Source organism: Staurois parvus, unplaced genomic scaffold (assembly GCF_062004578.1).
Source record: "Staurois parvus isolate SC_StPar_1 unplaced genomic scaffold, SC_StPar_1.0 ptg000930l, whole genome shotgun sequence".
Lineage (NCBI taxonomy): Eukaryota > Metazoa > Chordata > Amphibia > Anura > Ranidae > Staurois > Staurois parvus.
In genome coordinates this window covers 1,146,716-1,163,368 of record NW_028318726.1, presented here as the reverse complement: position 1 = coordinate 1,163,368, position 16,653 = coordinate 1,146,716, and the positions used below count along the sequence as shown (strand labels likewise).

The following is a 16,653-nucleotide window of genomic DNA, read 5'->3' as shown; positions in this document are numbered from 1 at the left end:
ATTCCTTCTTTCAATTTATACTGTATTATTTATGGCTGTGAACAGATGCTAGATATATCAAAAGCTGGTCAATTTCCCTTGTAATTCAAAGATGAACTATAGGTTATGAGCGATAGCAGAGAGGGAAAAAGAGAATAATACAAACTGAACAAGCCAAAGAGCCAAACAAATACAGTAATATTGTTCATTTTATTTCAAACTGCAGGATCTTCAAAGTTTTAGATGGATATTTGTAGTGAAGATTTACTTTCTAAGACCATCTTCAAAAAAGCAGACTGTGCTAATGTGCTTCTTTTTGGTCTATAGAAGCTTAAGAGTAGTTTTAGGTTTTTCCTTTTCAAAGAATCTAACCATCTAATGATTCTGCTTTTACTGAACACTATAACTTAAATATTAGCCATCTTTATGCAGTGGATACCATTTCCAGGCCCATCTCTGAATCAAAACAGACAAATTTGGTGGATATAATACATTTACATTCATCTTGTATGCTTACTGGCTGACTTCAGCGTGTCATGGTTGCTTTTGACCAAAATATTTTGATGTTGATCACACTAAACTCATTCATATAGAACAAACTTTTTATGAGTGAGGCCGGCTTTTCACATGCTCTTTTCTATCAGTTTTGCTTATTGGCTTTTTTATAGCACCTGCACTATTCTGTTTCATCGTTTGTTTCATGCCATATTTTGAGATAAAACCCTTATCACATCTGGGGATCAAATTACTTGTTATGCTCAGGACACTACTCCACAGTACAATATTTTTTCAGTTTTTTACTGAAATTGAAACCTAATTCAAAGCAGCAAGTAAAATCATAAAACCAGTCAGTGAACTGGTTATTTAACTTGGCTAACACTGGAATTGTACTTTAGTAAGAAAGTCCACTCGATTTATTTAACCTCCCTAGCGGTATGATTATTTCAGATTTTTGGTGCTGAAAGCCGTACCATTATTTTGCATGGAAATAAGTAGTTTTTTTTATTGTAGGCTGTAATTTTTAGGAATAACTCACTGAAATCTGGCCGAACAAGAGTCTAATAAACATCACGGGTATGATAAAATTTGAAACACGAAATCATAAAATATAATTTAATAAATAATTATAAAAAATAATTATATAATAATAATACATTTAATTCAATAATATAATCAAACCAAAAACACTGAAATTTGAAATATAGCGCCAAGTTCGTACATTGCTTAGCAAAGTCGCAAAATCGTTTTCAGTGTCTGATGACGAATTTCCCCACGAATCATTATCACTCAATTCTGCAAGTGGTTCTAATTTACTATTGCTGTTCTCTAGCTGATCTAAACCCGCTTTTGACCTAAAGGGACACTTTTTGGACGCCATGGACATTTCTCAGTTTCCAGGCAGAAAGAACAGACAAAACACAGGCAGGGCACAGGACAAAGCACTAGGGACAATATGTATGTGAAATGGGTTGAAACAGCAATGTTTTACTATGAAAAATGTGTTTTGAAAAAAATGACATTTTTTTAAATTTTCAAATTTCCCGCCGCCGCCCGTAAGTCCCGACGTCACAGGGACCGGAACACAGAAGCTGGATGCCGGCATCGGCCGGAGGAGATGGCCGGGGATGCTGCAGGGGAGCGAAGGACAAGGTAAGTGCTGCAGGGACTCCCTATGCAGCGCCGCATGGTAAGCCCAAGTGTAGCTCGGGGTTACCGCTTTTGGTACTGACATTTTACCCCGAGCTACACTCGGGAATACCGTTAGGGAAGTTAATCTGAGCTCTCTGTAACTAACTGCTTCCTGACCACCCTATAGCAGATATACTGCTACAGGGCGACACGGGTGTGAAAAATCATGTATATATACGTGGTTTTGCATTTCTGGGTAGGTGGCACGTGCGAGGCATACGCGCGCCCTACCTGTACCACCCTTCGCAGCTGTGGCTGTCAATCACCTGGTCCCTGCCAGTGATTACTCGCTGGTGCCCAGTAATTGCCGAGCATCTTCAATGGGGAGGAGAACTGTATGTAAACAATACAGTTCTCCTCCCTGTCAGCTCATGCACACTGCTTTGGATAGCTGTGCATAGCACAGCCATCCAAAGCAGTGTGATTACAGTTAAGCCCAGACACAAGTCAAACAGGACACAACACACAGGTAACCCTTTGATCGCCCCTCATATTAACCCCTTCCTGCCCAGTGCCATTGGTACAGTGTCAGTGCTTTTTTTTTTAGCACTGATCACTGTATTGGTGTCACTGGGGATGTCAGTGACACCAAGTCAGTTCCCCACAGTATCAGCATGCCCACCGCAGTCCTGAAGTTCCGCTATAAGTTGCTGATCGCCACCATTACTAGTAAAAAAAACATTTCAAGTATCTATACCACCATTTGTAAATGCTAAAACTTTCACACAAACCATTTAATTTACATGTATTAGGATTTTGTTTTAGCAAAGACATGTAGCAGAATACAATTTGGCCTAAATTTATGATGAAATTTGATTTTTTTTTATTTTTTTACTGGACATGTTTAATAGCAGAAAGTCAAAAATATAGTTTTTTGCTCAAAATTGTCGAACTTTTTTTTTTATAGCGCAAAAAATAAAAAACACACAGGCGATCAAATACCATCAAAATAAATCTAAATTTGTGGGGAAAAAAAAGGACATACATTTCCATTTGGGTGCAGCATTGCATGACAATGCAATTGTCAGTTAAAGTAACGCAGCACCGTAACGCAAATAATGGCCTGGTCAGGAAGGGGGGTAAATCCTCTAAAGGGCAAGTGGCTATGTTCTCTATGCTCATTCTATCATTCCATCTCAATACACATGCCATAAAAGAAAAAAAGATGGCTAAGCTCCAAGATGTACTCCAACTTTGGTTTACACAGTACAACCTGCCTGAGCACTGGGCCCATAAAGTTAATTGCCATGGAAGTACTCTCATGCCCCACTGTACCCAGTGAGTGCCCCAGTTTCTGTTCCTACATGACAAAACTTCATAGGCCCTATCATATCAGCAGGGATACTATACAGACAGCCATTCCTACCAAAAGGCTAGACACTTGATCTTAACCAAAAGGCTGAGAAGCGATGCAAGTCCTCACTTACCTCACCTGTAGCTGTAGGCATGGTGGATATATATATATATATATATATATATATATATATAATTGGTTCCTAACAGCTTACAGCAACCACTGTTTGTTTGCATTACAAGCCTCACAGGCTGCCAAGTTTCTGCCTGCATAGAGAAACTTTGATTTGAAAGCAAAATTCTCCAGAAAATCTATAGTTACAGTGGTAAATGAGGGCTTGTTAAGAAATGCATTGACATAAATTTAATATATCTATGTATCTAAAAATGTGAGAATGTTATACCTCCATAGGCAGTCAACCAGAGCTTGGTGTGTGTTGCAAAAATGAAAGGGATGCTCTACTCTTTTTAGCGCAATGTTTTGAGATGCACTATACTGCATCATCATACACACCTGTAGTAAATAAAGATAAATGAAATGTCAATTTGTGACATTTCAATACAGTTGAAAAAAAAGACAAAAGTATACAAAAGTGTGATGTCTCATTGCATTGTATTGGTACCAGAACACATCAGTGGGCTCAGTATAGCTGCTGTTTGTTGTGAACAAGCCCTTAAAGGAGATCACCTGTGCATCTGAGTATGATGAGTGAATTGGCACAGTGCTACACCTATAAAATAGATGAACAATTGTATATACCAAATCATCATTCAAATTGTAATTAAGTCTATTTTTGCACCATTATATTTCAACATATAATGTTTACATTAACCAGTCTATGTACTCATTCACCATTTGTTAATGCAGAATTAAAATAAATATTGTCTAGCTTGCACTTTCTTGGCTTGGAAAATTATAGGAACTATCACTGTCCTATTATACTAATTGTTTTGCAATAATGTGATTGGTTAAATAGCTTTTGATGGTAGAAGGGAAAGATGATCCTGGCATATTGTATTGCAAATCAATAATGGCTGTGAAGCTGAGCTTCCTAAAAGCTCCAATCTGTGTTGCTTCACTTCCTGTGTTAAGCATCACAAATGTTTGTAGTTTAAAACAGGCAAGACGTCTAAAGATAGCCCTGTGACATTTCTGATACAATGAAGCTTAAAGAGTTCAATTTGATGCATGCGTGAAAGCAAAATCTAGTTTGCTGAGTCTAGTTGCTTATATTGAGCTGCCATGGTGAAGGTTTGTGAGAGCATACATTATTGGAAGTGAGGGGAGGGGGGGCGCTGCATTTTATTCCGTGTAATTTATTACCACTTTACCAGTTTGTCTGTTGCCATTATGTTCGTATGAATGCCTGATTCACAAACACATTCCAACCTGGTATAGATGTACTGTCTTAAGGGGAAAAAAACTCTTACCTGCATCTTGTCAGAAGTGCTGTATACTACAGCTACAACAAGCAGGTTCACCAGCTTGTCAGTTTAAATGAAAGGCCGTGCTTGTCATTTTTCAGATGGCTTCACTATTAATGGGTTTTGACAATGTACTCATTGCGGGTCAGAGGTAAAATTCTTAAGTAGAAATTAATCCCACAGAGTACAGTGGCCAATCCCACCTCCACTGACCTAAACATCAAAATCCTGACACTGCAAGAAGTGAGGGACTCGCATTGTTGCTTGAGATGTTTTCATGGGCTCAATAAGAAGCTGTAATGGGCACTTCAATCAGTTCGCACAAGTGATGTTTTAGCTTTTTTTTTTTTCCACTTTCCAATCCATGCGTGAAAAATACAGACTGCATGTCCACATCAAACTGAGTGCTGGTATATTTCAATTACAGGAAACAAGAACCATGTACATGCTTATTATAATGCTTGATGGAAAGCCAATTACACCACATATCTGGTTGTGTTATTTTGTCTGTGTAAGATTTCTAGATGAAAATACAATTATTATTTACATTATTATTTTTATCCATACTTTATGTACAGACATATTTAAGGAGGAACTTCACCCTTTTAAGCACTTTCCATCCAGACCACTTGGAGCAAATACGTTCATGTTTGCATTTGTGTATGAACATGGAGGAGCAGAGGTGCTTTAAATGTTTCTATTATTTACTTTATTTACATTTTTTTTTACACTTTTTATTTTTTTTTTCATTCAACTTCATTACTACCACAGGGGATGAACAACACCCATTGTGATAGCTTGGGCAGTAACAGGTACTCTTTATTGAGAGATCAGAGGTCTATTAGATCCTTACTCCCTCCTCTGCCCTCCAAGGCAGCAGATCAAAGACAGATCAGTTTGATTGTCTGCCTCCCTACCTGATAACAGCCAGTTAAAGAAATAACTAAAACTGGAAGGTGGAAACCAGAAGTGACTGAATTCTCATCGATTCTGACTTTATTCACAGAGGAGAGGGGTGTTAGAAGTTCCTTCTTTTTCTTTGTGTGCAGTCGACCTGAGTGCAAAAGGATCAGGTGGCTGGATCATTTTTACCTGAAAGCCCATTACTGGCTAAACAATTTGACACTAGGATCATGGCTGTAGCTGTAACCATGCTCCTGGTATATATAGTTACAGGCAGTATACTTGGTCACGTTGAATAAAGGCACCACTCCATCTAGTGGATCTGTGTGTATGTGTTTATGTCCTTGTATACTGCATTGTCTTAGATGCTCATCCAAGAGTTTTTTTAAACTATTGACACTTCCCGCTGATACCACTGATTGTGGGAGAGAATTTTGCATCCTTATTACTCTAACAGTAAAGAACCCCCTACATAGTTTAGGGTTGATCTGCTTATCCTTCAATCTCAGTGAGTGGCTGCATGTCTTCTTAAGCTCCCTGATTTTGAATAGTTTCCTGCCTTCCATAGCTGTTCCTCAAAACAGAGGTCCTCCAGTCCCTTTATTAGCTCCGTTGCCCTTTTCTAGACCCTCTCCAGTTCCAGCACATCCTTTCTGAAGACGTGACCAGAACTGGATGACATACTCCAGATGTGGGCAAACCAGAGTCTTATAACGTGCTAGAATTATAGTTTTATCTATTGAGTAGATGCCCTTTTAACCTCCCTGGCGGTATTCCTGGGTTTAGCTTGGGGTAAACTTTCAGTACCAACAGCGGTAACCCCGAGCTACACCCAGGATTACCCTGCAGTGTTGATCCTGGATCCCTGTTTCACTTACCTTGTCCTGCGCTCCCAAGCTGTCCCCCCTGCAGCGTCCCCTGCCATCTCCTCCGGCCGATGCCGGCATCCATCTTCCGGGTTCCGGTCCCTGCAAGAATTGGGATGTACGGAACATATGGGGGACGGAACCGGCGGGAAATTCAAAAATGTTAAAAGTGACATTCACTCAATACACTAAAATCACATAGTAAAACATTGCTGTATCAAAGCATTTCACATACATTTTGTCCCTAGTGCTTTGCCCTGTGCCCTGCCTGCATTTTTACTGTTCTTTCTGCCTGGAAACTGAGAAAAGTCCATGGCATCCAAAAAGCGTCCCTTTAGGTCAAAAGCAGTTTTAGACCAGCTAGAGAACAGCGATAGTAAATCAGAACCACTTGCAGAATTGAGTGACAATGATTCATGGGGAAATGCGTCATCAGACACTGAAAACACATCAAATTTCAGTGTTTTGGTTTGATTACATTATGTTTTATGATTATTTATTATATTATAATTTATGATTTTGTGTTTCAAATTTTATCATACTCGGGATGTTTACTAGACTCTTGCTCGGACAGATTCCAGTGAATTATTCCTAAAAATTACAGGCATACAATAAAAAAACGACATATTTCCATGCAAAAAAATGTACCGCTATGAGCACAGAAATATTGACATAATCATACCGCTAGGGAGGTTAAATACATGCTAATATTCTGCTTGCTTTGGTTGGCATTGCATGCAATAGCTGAGCCTGTGATCTACTAGGACTCCCTGATTTTTTCCATCCTGGAATCACCCAATGGTTCTTCTTCTAGCAAGTAACTTGCATGTTTTTGGTCCCCAAGTGCATAACTTTAAATTTTTCAACATCAAACCTCATTTGCCATGTAGTTGCTCACCCCTTTATTTATTGAGGTCCTCCTGTAAGGTTTATATATTCTGCTATGATGTTATTGCCCTGCTTAGCTTTGTATTGACAAATAACACTGAGATTGAGCTATGTATGCCATCTTCTATACTGTTTATGAATAAGTTAAACAAAATTGGTCCCAGAGCCTTGGGGTGCCCTGCTTACCCCTCTAGACCATTCTGAGTACAAACTATTTATCACCACTCTTTGGAGACATGCCGCTGTAACCAGTTTTCTATCCAGGTACATACTACACATTGGTTTTGTTTATGGGGAACTGTATTTAATGCTTTTGCAAAATCCAGAAAAAACACTAAATTCGGCAGCTATACTGTGGATACATACTATAACTTATGGCTTTTAAAAAATACATACTTACCAGTCTCTGTAGTCTAGCACTGTCTTCCTGAAGCTGGTTCTTCTCTGTGGGTCCCTGGTACAACCATATTAATTTGGAAGCCGACTGTAAGTGTACATGTGCAAAATCATGCAGCTCAAGGAGACTGGCGCTGGAGCCTCCTGGCACATGTTACATATTACAGGTGGTTTCAGGCAGGGAAGGGACAGGGTGAGTGACAAAATTCTTGCCTAGGCACAAAGAGAAGAAGTAGGAGCATATACCTGTCAAAAAAGATACCCGGTCACCTCATTCTATTCTAGTCATTCTACACTTAAATTGTTTTAGAATGAGTCTAGTGGGTACAGGAACTAGCGATTTACATTCAAATATATCATTTGCACCATAGCTTATTATTATTTTTACAGTTGACGTCTAAAACAAATTGGAAACCTATGGACTACGTTTCACAACAGGGAAGATCATCAATTAATTACAGTATGATTGCAGTGTTGGCTGTGCAGATTGGCTTATTCAAATTGACTTTGTTAACAGTATAGCAAGTATATAAAGCTAGCAGGTAGTGAGCATTTTTTAAGAACTTGACATGGGCAATCAAATAGGATGAAGAAAGTATTGGGGACCTTCATAGTATGATGACGCTGGTTGCTACCTAAAAGCTGAACTCCGGTCAAATTTCTAATGAAATACATTTATGAGAGCTGTTTACCTGCCAAAGAATCTGTATTTCTGTTGATCTAGTGTTGAGATTTACACATCACTGTAACACAGCACAGAGACCTGTCCCTCCCATAGCCTGTGATTGGATAGTGAAAGGAGAAGTTGGGACTAATAAGCTAATCTATGTTTTTATTATGCTTAAAACATATTGCTTATGACATGTTGGGTGATATTGTCCTTGTCTCCAATGTCTTGCAAGCACAGCACTGTAATTAATGCCTTATTGAGCTATGATTTCTAACCTGTCAAACTCCCCTTCCTACAGCAATCTCTTGGGGTCTGACTCATCCTTTGTGCCCCTATGCATGGTGAAATAAATCTGTGATTCACCAGAATCATCCACACTTTGTGACTGTCTCAGTTCATGGCCAGCATACCTCAAATTAATGTTACGGCATTAGGTGACATTTATTCACAAAGGGTTTGTCCATTTTTAATTCTTCTACTGCAAGTGATAATGCACATTATAATTCTTTCAAGGTGCCCTATGGCTAAATAATACTGAAAATATTACCAGATAAAGGGAAATGGCATGATATAGCTCACAGTACCCAATTGCTGAGAATTTCTCATTACTGACTACACTCAACTGTTAACTTATATTTATTCATTTTGATATACAGTACATGTGAACTGTTATTTTGATACTAGATAATGATGTACGACAACACAGGTGGTGATCAGTCATTAAGATGTGCTTTAGGAACTCTTTTTGACCCATGGCGGTATATGTTTTGGTCATTTGTTGCTTATTATTCTTGTTGCTATTATTTTTAGCGTATCATTTGTATAACCCATGCTATTTATTTGCTAAATAAAAATAGCATGGGGATTTCAAAAGATAATATATTTTGATTTCTGTTATTTTACCCATTTATTTTTATATTGAGAGAATACCAATTCTTGCAGTGAATATTGTTACTGAGGAAATGATTTCCTGTATTCCACTGTAAGGGAAACGTTTGTAATTAATGACAAACAGCGATAAGATTTTGTGTTGGATCAATTTCAGTGACCTTCTTTACATTGTCCTATATGCCAGGAAGAATGTAAATTATGTAATTCCCTCACACATAAATGTTGCATGAACATTAAATAGAGTGTCCTGATCCAAGAAAGACTGAAGCTCCTACTGGGTTTTGCAAATGTATTTAATAACATTTTAATAATTCTTCAAGTTAATAATCGCTTTTGTTGTATTAATGATGCATATGAATACTGTAAACATATATGTATAAAAATATAAACAGCAAGTTATATGGTGCAAAGTCACATCTTAAATAGACATTATAACTTTATTAAGAAACAAAAATGCTGCTGCATTGTAGGAAATGCAGGCATCCAGAGGCACATACCTGCAGCAGAATTTGGTACTTCCTCCTTCCACTGAATTTTAGGCCGTTCTGACAGGCCAAGTTCCAACACTTTCATTCCATTGCTTTGAGGTTATATGCTTTTGTTATGTTGGCTGCTCCTGCAATCCTCTTTGACAGTTTAGGTTCTGCTAGTCCACTGTTTATTTTCTCTTTTTTACCTTTCTTAATAATCATGTCATAGTAGATACTGTATACATGCTTGTTTTCTTATAGCAATAGACTTGTGAAAGTACAAGCCATACAGTGTTTTAATCTATTTCTGTTACAATGTATCCTGAAGAATGGGTTACATTTAATGGAAGTATAGGATCTGAAATGTGGGAATCTGCTTGAAATCCCACTTCCCAGCTGCTTCAATGAATCTATGAACTTCATTTATTCAGGAAGGTATTTTTATGCAGTGTAGGACCTGGCATGGAGCTAGAAAGTTGGAGGATTCTTGTGAATTATTTTAACTCTTTACTAATAAAGTGAAGACTAAAATACCCATAGGGTACATACAGTACATACAGTTACATTTAATGCAAACATTTCAAAATGTCCTATCTTATAGTCGCAGCTACTGTATCTGATGCCCACAAATCAGTCCAATCAGCAGGAATTGCAACCTGGCCAAAATGGTTTAGTTATATATTGTTATACTTTAATACTATGAGCTGTAAACAATGTATAATGTTGCTAATTATGGAAGGTTGAAAGTGAAGAGTGCTCTGTTATTTGACCATTTACCATTTTTCTCAAAGCCACGTGTCTCTCTTTCTCAACCTAATGGAAGATATTCTAATTGGCATTTCCGTATTGTAACTTTGTCAAAAAATGATAATGAAATTCATATTTCATTCTGTGCTCTTTCCTACATTGGTCTCCCAAAGCGCTAATATTTCTATTCTTATGAATATTTTATGCCGGTGTTAATGTTTCGTAGAGGATACGGGTGGTGTAGAATCTCGATGGAGATTCTAACAACACGCAACAGATAACCCTCTCTGCTTCCTATTAAACTCTTCAACAGCTTGTTAGATTTCCCGAAGCTTCAATCAAACACTTTTTAAACAAATTGAAATACTCCTACTATTATTGATATGCCTGTAGGAATATCATCCAGATGTTTATTCTGATTTGGAAAAGAAACACCAAGCAGATTATTTTAATGAAATTGTAAATATGCTCATGGAGTGCTCTGGAAAGTGTTTTTGAAGTTGATTTTCTCCTTTAATCCACTGAGGGTATTTCTGGCTTCTGTTCCTTAGTCACAGCATTTTCTTGTCAGGGTAGAGTGGCTTATAATGGTTGCTTATGCTGTATTTTTATGAACATTAGAGGAAGCATACCTGGCAACTTTCTGAAATGGAAACAGAGAACAGGCACCAAAAGACATGCACCCTCCTGTACGCCAACCTTAGCAGATATACCATTTCTAATCCATGTAATCCATGTATAATAGACACACATTTCACACATTCACAGACACTTTACAACAGCCAACATCATAAAAGTACAGGATACTGCAAAAAAACACAGTTATAAACATGCTACTAGTTGCTAAAAAATCTTGCTTTTCCATAGAAACTAAATCATGTTATGATATTAAAATTAGGAAAGGAAAACAGTTAACTGGCTGTTATAGGTAACATCATGATTTAATCTTTCAAGTACCAAATAAGATGGTCTCCAGCACAAAGGTATATATACATATAAGAATGTTTGGTAAAGCATGTACTGTACATGATCTAAAACAGTTACATTAACTACCTGTCTAGCAAGGTACATTTATAAATGACATGGAAGACAGCTGTGAGCTTGCTACTGGCTTTAAGAGCCAGCAAAGGGCTTTCTGATAAAAGTGATCAGGTGGCTCTCAAATTTCCGTCCACTGTAGTTCTCAGGTTCTCCCATTGGTCTGGGGAGCTCCAGACCACTGGAAATAGCTTGCCCAGTGAGAGCAGGAGGAAGTCAGGAAACATCAATTCCCCAATCCTTCCTGGTACTATTGACCCCGGAAGCGACATGTATTCTTTCACTTTAGAGGACACAGTTGTCTTTAATTGGCTAATGTAGCCAAGGATGCAGCTATACAAACTCAATCTGTGTTTGAATAGCTACATTTGACGGCAGGAGAGACATTGGAGATCTCAGTGTCTTCATAACGTGTACCTGTCATCTGCCCATGCTATCACAGAGGGGGCTTGTTAGAACCTTGTGATAGTAATGAAGTTAAAATAAAAAAAAAAGTGTAAAAAAATTATTATATAAAATAAAGATAATTACATTTTTAAAGCACCCCTGTAACCCCCCTACACACACTATATAAAAAGTGCAGCATAAGGCAAGCACATGTATGTAAACAGCAATTGCCCGACACACGTGAGAGCAATAATTCTATGGCTATAATTCATTGTGATAACCTATAAAGGCTTTTAGGGTGACACCTATGAAGAATTTTTGGTACATTTTTTTTTCGTGATTTCATGGCCATGCACAATTTTAGGACTTGAAATGGTTATCTATTTACTCAATGCAACCCAATATTTTATATTTATATAAAAAAATGGGTATGATATTGTTTTTATTTTCACTAAAATTTATTTTAGTGTATTTTTTCATGAAACATATGTATTTAATACATTTAAATATTGTCTGGGTAGGCAAGTGGTGAAAGAAGTAAAGAGGGACAAACAGACTGGGTCCATAAAAGGAACATTCAGTGGTAAAAAAACAAAAAAACAAAACAAAACATGCATGTGTTTTAATCGCGCATTACCACAACACCCATTACCGTGAATCAGGAATCGTGGTGCAGCATTATTCATTTTTACTAACACACCCCACTGCAGCGCTAAAAAAGGGGCCATGGGGAAGGATTAGATTTCGGATAGCATGGGGATAGATTAGAACTCCTGTCAGGTTTAACTACTGTCTGAGGCTCCATTGTAAATATTTTATCACTGTCTGTTTGGTTAAGGATTGTCCCCAAAGTTGTCCAACAGTAAAACAGACAAAAGTTTTTTTTTTTTTTTTAACAGAGGAATGGTACACCCACTGTCAGCTTTTTATTGGTGAATGTTTCCCTTAAATATATCATACCTGATGTTTCTGATACCAAATAACAGGTCAATAGCTTAGCTTGGGACTGTATACTGTATATGAAGGCATATTGCTGTTTAAATTAAATTATACCTGTATTTTTGGTGCCTGGAAGCCACAGCTGCTGCAAAATTTTTTCTATACACATGCATTATAGAATACACTGTTCACTGCCACACAGGCATAAACATTGGTCCTTACATATATAAATTAAATTATATGGAGAGGTTTATCCGAGTGCAAACGTTTGCGCTCAAGGAAATACACAACATCCATAATACACAATATCCAAAGCATTAATTTAACACATGGTGGAAACAGCATTGCTAAGCTCTAAAATAATAATAATACAGTAATAGATAGTCAATTTTTCATTCAACAACATACACTGCATACATATTAATGTAGAACTATAGGCAAAAAAAACATTTTTTTCCATTCAGGATACAGTATGAGTGGATTATAACCTATGTGAGTTTTTTTTCCTGTGTCCTATTAGGGAGATTTGCCTTTACATCCTGCCCCATAAACAAAACAAGAAGTAAAAGGAAATCCCTACATATTAAAGGAACCCCTGGGGGGGCAGGTCATCAGAACTAGTGTCCTCATTGGAAGATTTCCCCACTACTAAATTTCTGGGACTTTCTTTTACTTTCACTTTCGATGATAATGGTAAACAGGACAAGTAGAGAGGGTTATTCTGTCTAACAAGAGCATAGACAGCAAGAAGAACTGACGTGTTCTAATCCCACTCCTCTTTGTCCATAACTGGAAAGTTTTGTCTTTAGTTATTCTTTAAAAAGTGATCCCAATGTATATTTACAGAGAAGTATACATATAGTTTATGCAAAAAAATACAATGGTCACCATAAATGCAATGCATATCCAGGATGTCAAGGGTAAGCTGCAGGGAACCACAAGGAGGCACAACAATTCAAAGTAATATCAATAATAATCAATGTATAAGACCAAGCTTAGTACAACGGTCGCAAAGGACTGACCCATTTCCACATCACATTAAGGGTGACATACCCAAAACAACATAACACATTAGTATTTAAAGATTATTATAGATGAATTCCAGTATGTAATTCTATAAATCCAGGGTATTTTTAGTAACGAGGACTGATAAAGTTCCCAGCATATCCTGTAAAATATATGTAAACCATCCATAAATATGACAACACTAATACCAAGTGATGGTAACGCAGCATCTATACCCCCAGCATCTATACCCCCAAGAGAGGCAAAGGCCCAATGACAGCTGTCTCACTTTATATCTCCCATCCTGGCCATTTCTCTGTCAAATGCTGTGATTGCAGGTCTGAATGAAGAGCAGGTATCTTTAAAATGCCCACCAGGTGTCACTGACTGTAGGTCCATGCACGTTCCCAATCTAGAAAATTTACAAAAAAACACTTAGACAAGCATATCACTTAAGGTTCCAACACCCTGTCAAATGAGTGAACACTGCAATATATGGATTAGTTTATTTTATGCATTCACGAAAAGGAGATCCGCCATGGCTTTCCTAGGTAGCACTGGAATATCAGCAGATTAGTATGGTCTGATTTACTACTTTGTTATATAAGCGCTGGCAAGCCTGCAGTAAACATATTCTAATTATTTAATAAAAGAGTGCCAAGAGAAATTATGTACATTTATTCACAGAAACAAACCCAATTTCTGTTTTCAGCGGTTCATTCTAGTTAGAACAGAATTATGCTTTTTTGTTTAATTAAAGTGGAACTCTAGGCAAAAGGATAAATACACAATAAACTACATATAAGCTCTTTTATGCAGAAAAGGCTTTGCAGGTCTGATTGCCCTTTTTTTTTTCTGTGGTTTATACATGTCTGCCAAACTGTGCAGCCAGTAGCTAGTATTTCTTATTTAGCTTTACATATTGCAGATTCAATTCCCATCTCTTTGCATGCTACTTACTCCTTATCCAATAATCAGGCTGAAGTTCGGGAGATGGCATAGGAAACAGCAACAGGAAATAGATGTGTCAACTGGCAAGTTGTGGTCTGATTAAAGCAAGAGAAACACAATATTTGTGTGTGTGTGTGTGTGTGTGTGTGTGTGTGTGTGTGTGTGTGTGTGTGTGTGTGTGTGTGTGTGCATGTGTGTGTGTGTGTGTGTTTTAAATGTGCACCTGTGCCTAGACTATTGCTATTAAAATATTATCCTATTTTTACCAAGCAAAAAAGAACATGAAAATAAGCCATCGCTGACCCGTCTAGTGTCATGTACTGTGGAGTAATATATACTCAAAGATCCCAACATAGACTCTGCAGTCAGTTTCAGTCAGCCTTTCATTCAGCTTATTGCAGTTTACAAGCACCTGGCATTTGTTTGCAGTTGTTTGTATTAGAAGGCTGACAGGCAGCCAAGATTCTGGTGCAATAGAAAATAATTGAAAAAAAAGACCTAGGATTTAAATTGGTTGTAAAGTTAAATAATGTTTTTACATTAATGCATTCTCTGCATTAAGATAAAACATTTTTTTTTATTAGTAGCACACCCCCTAGCCCCCTTTCAAATACTTACCTGAGCCCAATCTTGATCCAGTGCTGTACAAGTTTGCAGCAGCTCTTCTCCTCTTCTCCCCTGTCTCATAGGCTTGGCTGAGAATAGCAGGAACCATTGACTCCTGTTGCTGTAAGGCAAAAGCTGTGAGCAGAGAGTGAGGGTTGGGGCCGAGCCACAGCTGTGTGTCTAACTGGGGTTGAGCAGGCATGCGTGGCCCCCCTAGAAAGCTGCTTCCTATGGAGGTACTCAGAAGGGGGAAGAAGACAAGAGCGCCAGCGTGGGTACCCCAGATGAGAAGGGTCAGTTCTGCTCTGTGCAAAACCATTGCATAGAGCAGGTAAGTATGACATGTTTGTTAGCACTGTAAGTGTCTCTCTTGTAAATTTCAATGATTAATTTATCCACAATGCCTATAACTACAGAGTTAAATGATAGCTTGTTTACAAGTTCTTGTAAAGCTCGTTCACTATTTGCAAATACTGTGATGTGCATAGTTTGGGCTCAGGTTCACTTTAAGCAAGAACAATGGCCATACTTGATGATCCTTTGCAAGATATGGACACAAGGGAGGTTGATTTAGTAAAGGCAAAAAGTCTGTTCACTTTGCATGGAGATGTTCTTTTTGCTTAGTCATTATGGTGAAAATTCACTTTGTAAAGAATATTCAGTCATGTGCAAAGAAAAAAAAACCTACAGCGTTTTTTACTTGCACTTGGCTGGATGATGGAAGTCACCTCATTCACTATGCTAAGGAAGAATTCCCTTGTAAAGTGAACTTCCTATTTGCCTTTAGTAAATTAACCCCAATGCATAGACACTTACTTAGGGGGCAACAACAAAAGATTCAAATGTTCAACTCTTGTGCTTCTATTATATATAATGTACAGTATGTAAAATTGTGATGCTCACTCTGTGAGCTTTAATGAATATTATGAAGGTATTTCCTTCAGTGTTACATCATTACAGAGGTTCAGCATCTATTTATGTCTTTAGACGTATTCAAACTGTTTATGTCCAGGTATATTTACAATAACATGATTTAATTATACTGCTAGATGTATATACACTGCAGCCACATAGACATTCCCAATAGAAACACATACAGACATAGTAAAAGCCCAATTACCATAACTGCTGGAAAATGAATGCCCTGGAGGGAAATTTTACAGTAGTCATGTGTTATCATTTTGATGGTTTAGTAAAGAAAACAAAACAAAGTACAAACAAACTAAGTGCAGACCTAAAGTAGTAAAATATGTAGTCAGTACTTGTGTTATTGCCATCAAGGGAATCGTACCTGTTTTGGTCTACAGGTTTGTTTACTTAAAAAAGCTGATATACTAGTATCATAAATATATGTGTACCTTGTCATTTTGAAGGGGTGAATTTTTCTCTCGATACACTAATTGCGACATCTTGTTCTTTTTGTGTCTGCCCTAAACGTATCAGAAAACCAAAAAGAATGAGAGAATAATTCTCTGTGCTGTATTCACCTTAACCTTTGCCTATAAACCAT

At 37.5% G+C, this 16,653-nt stretch overlaps 1 protein-coding gene across 9 annotated transcripts in view; it reads left to right on the top strand.

Moving 5' to 3' along the window:
• The window catches only part of TENM2 (teneurin transmembrane protein 2), a 1,359,942-nt gene that overhangs the window by 547,333 nt on the left and 795,956 nt on the right, over positions 1-16,653 (top strand). The gene's annotated exons all lie outside the window — the stretch shown is intronic.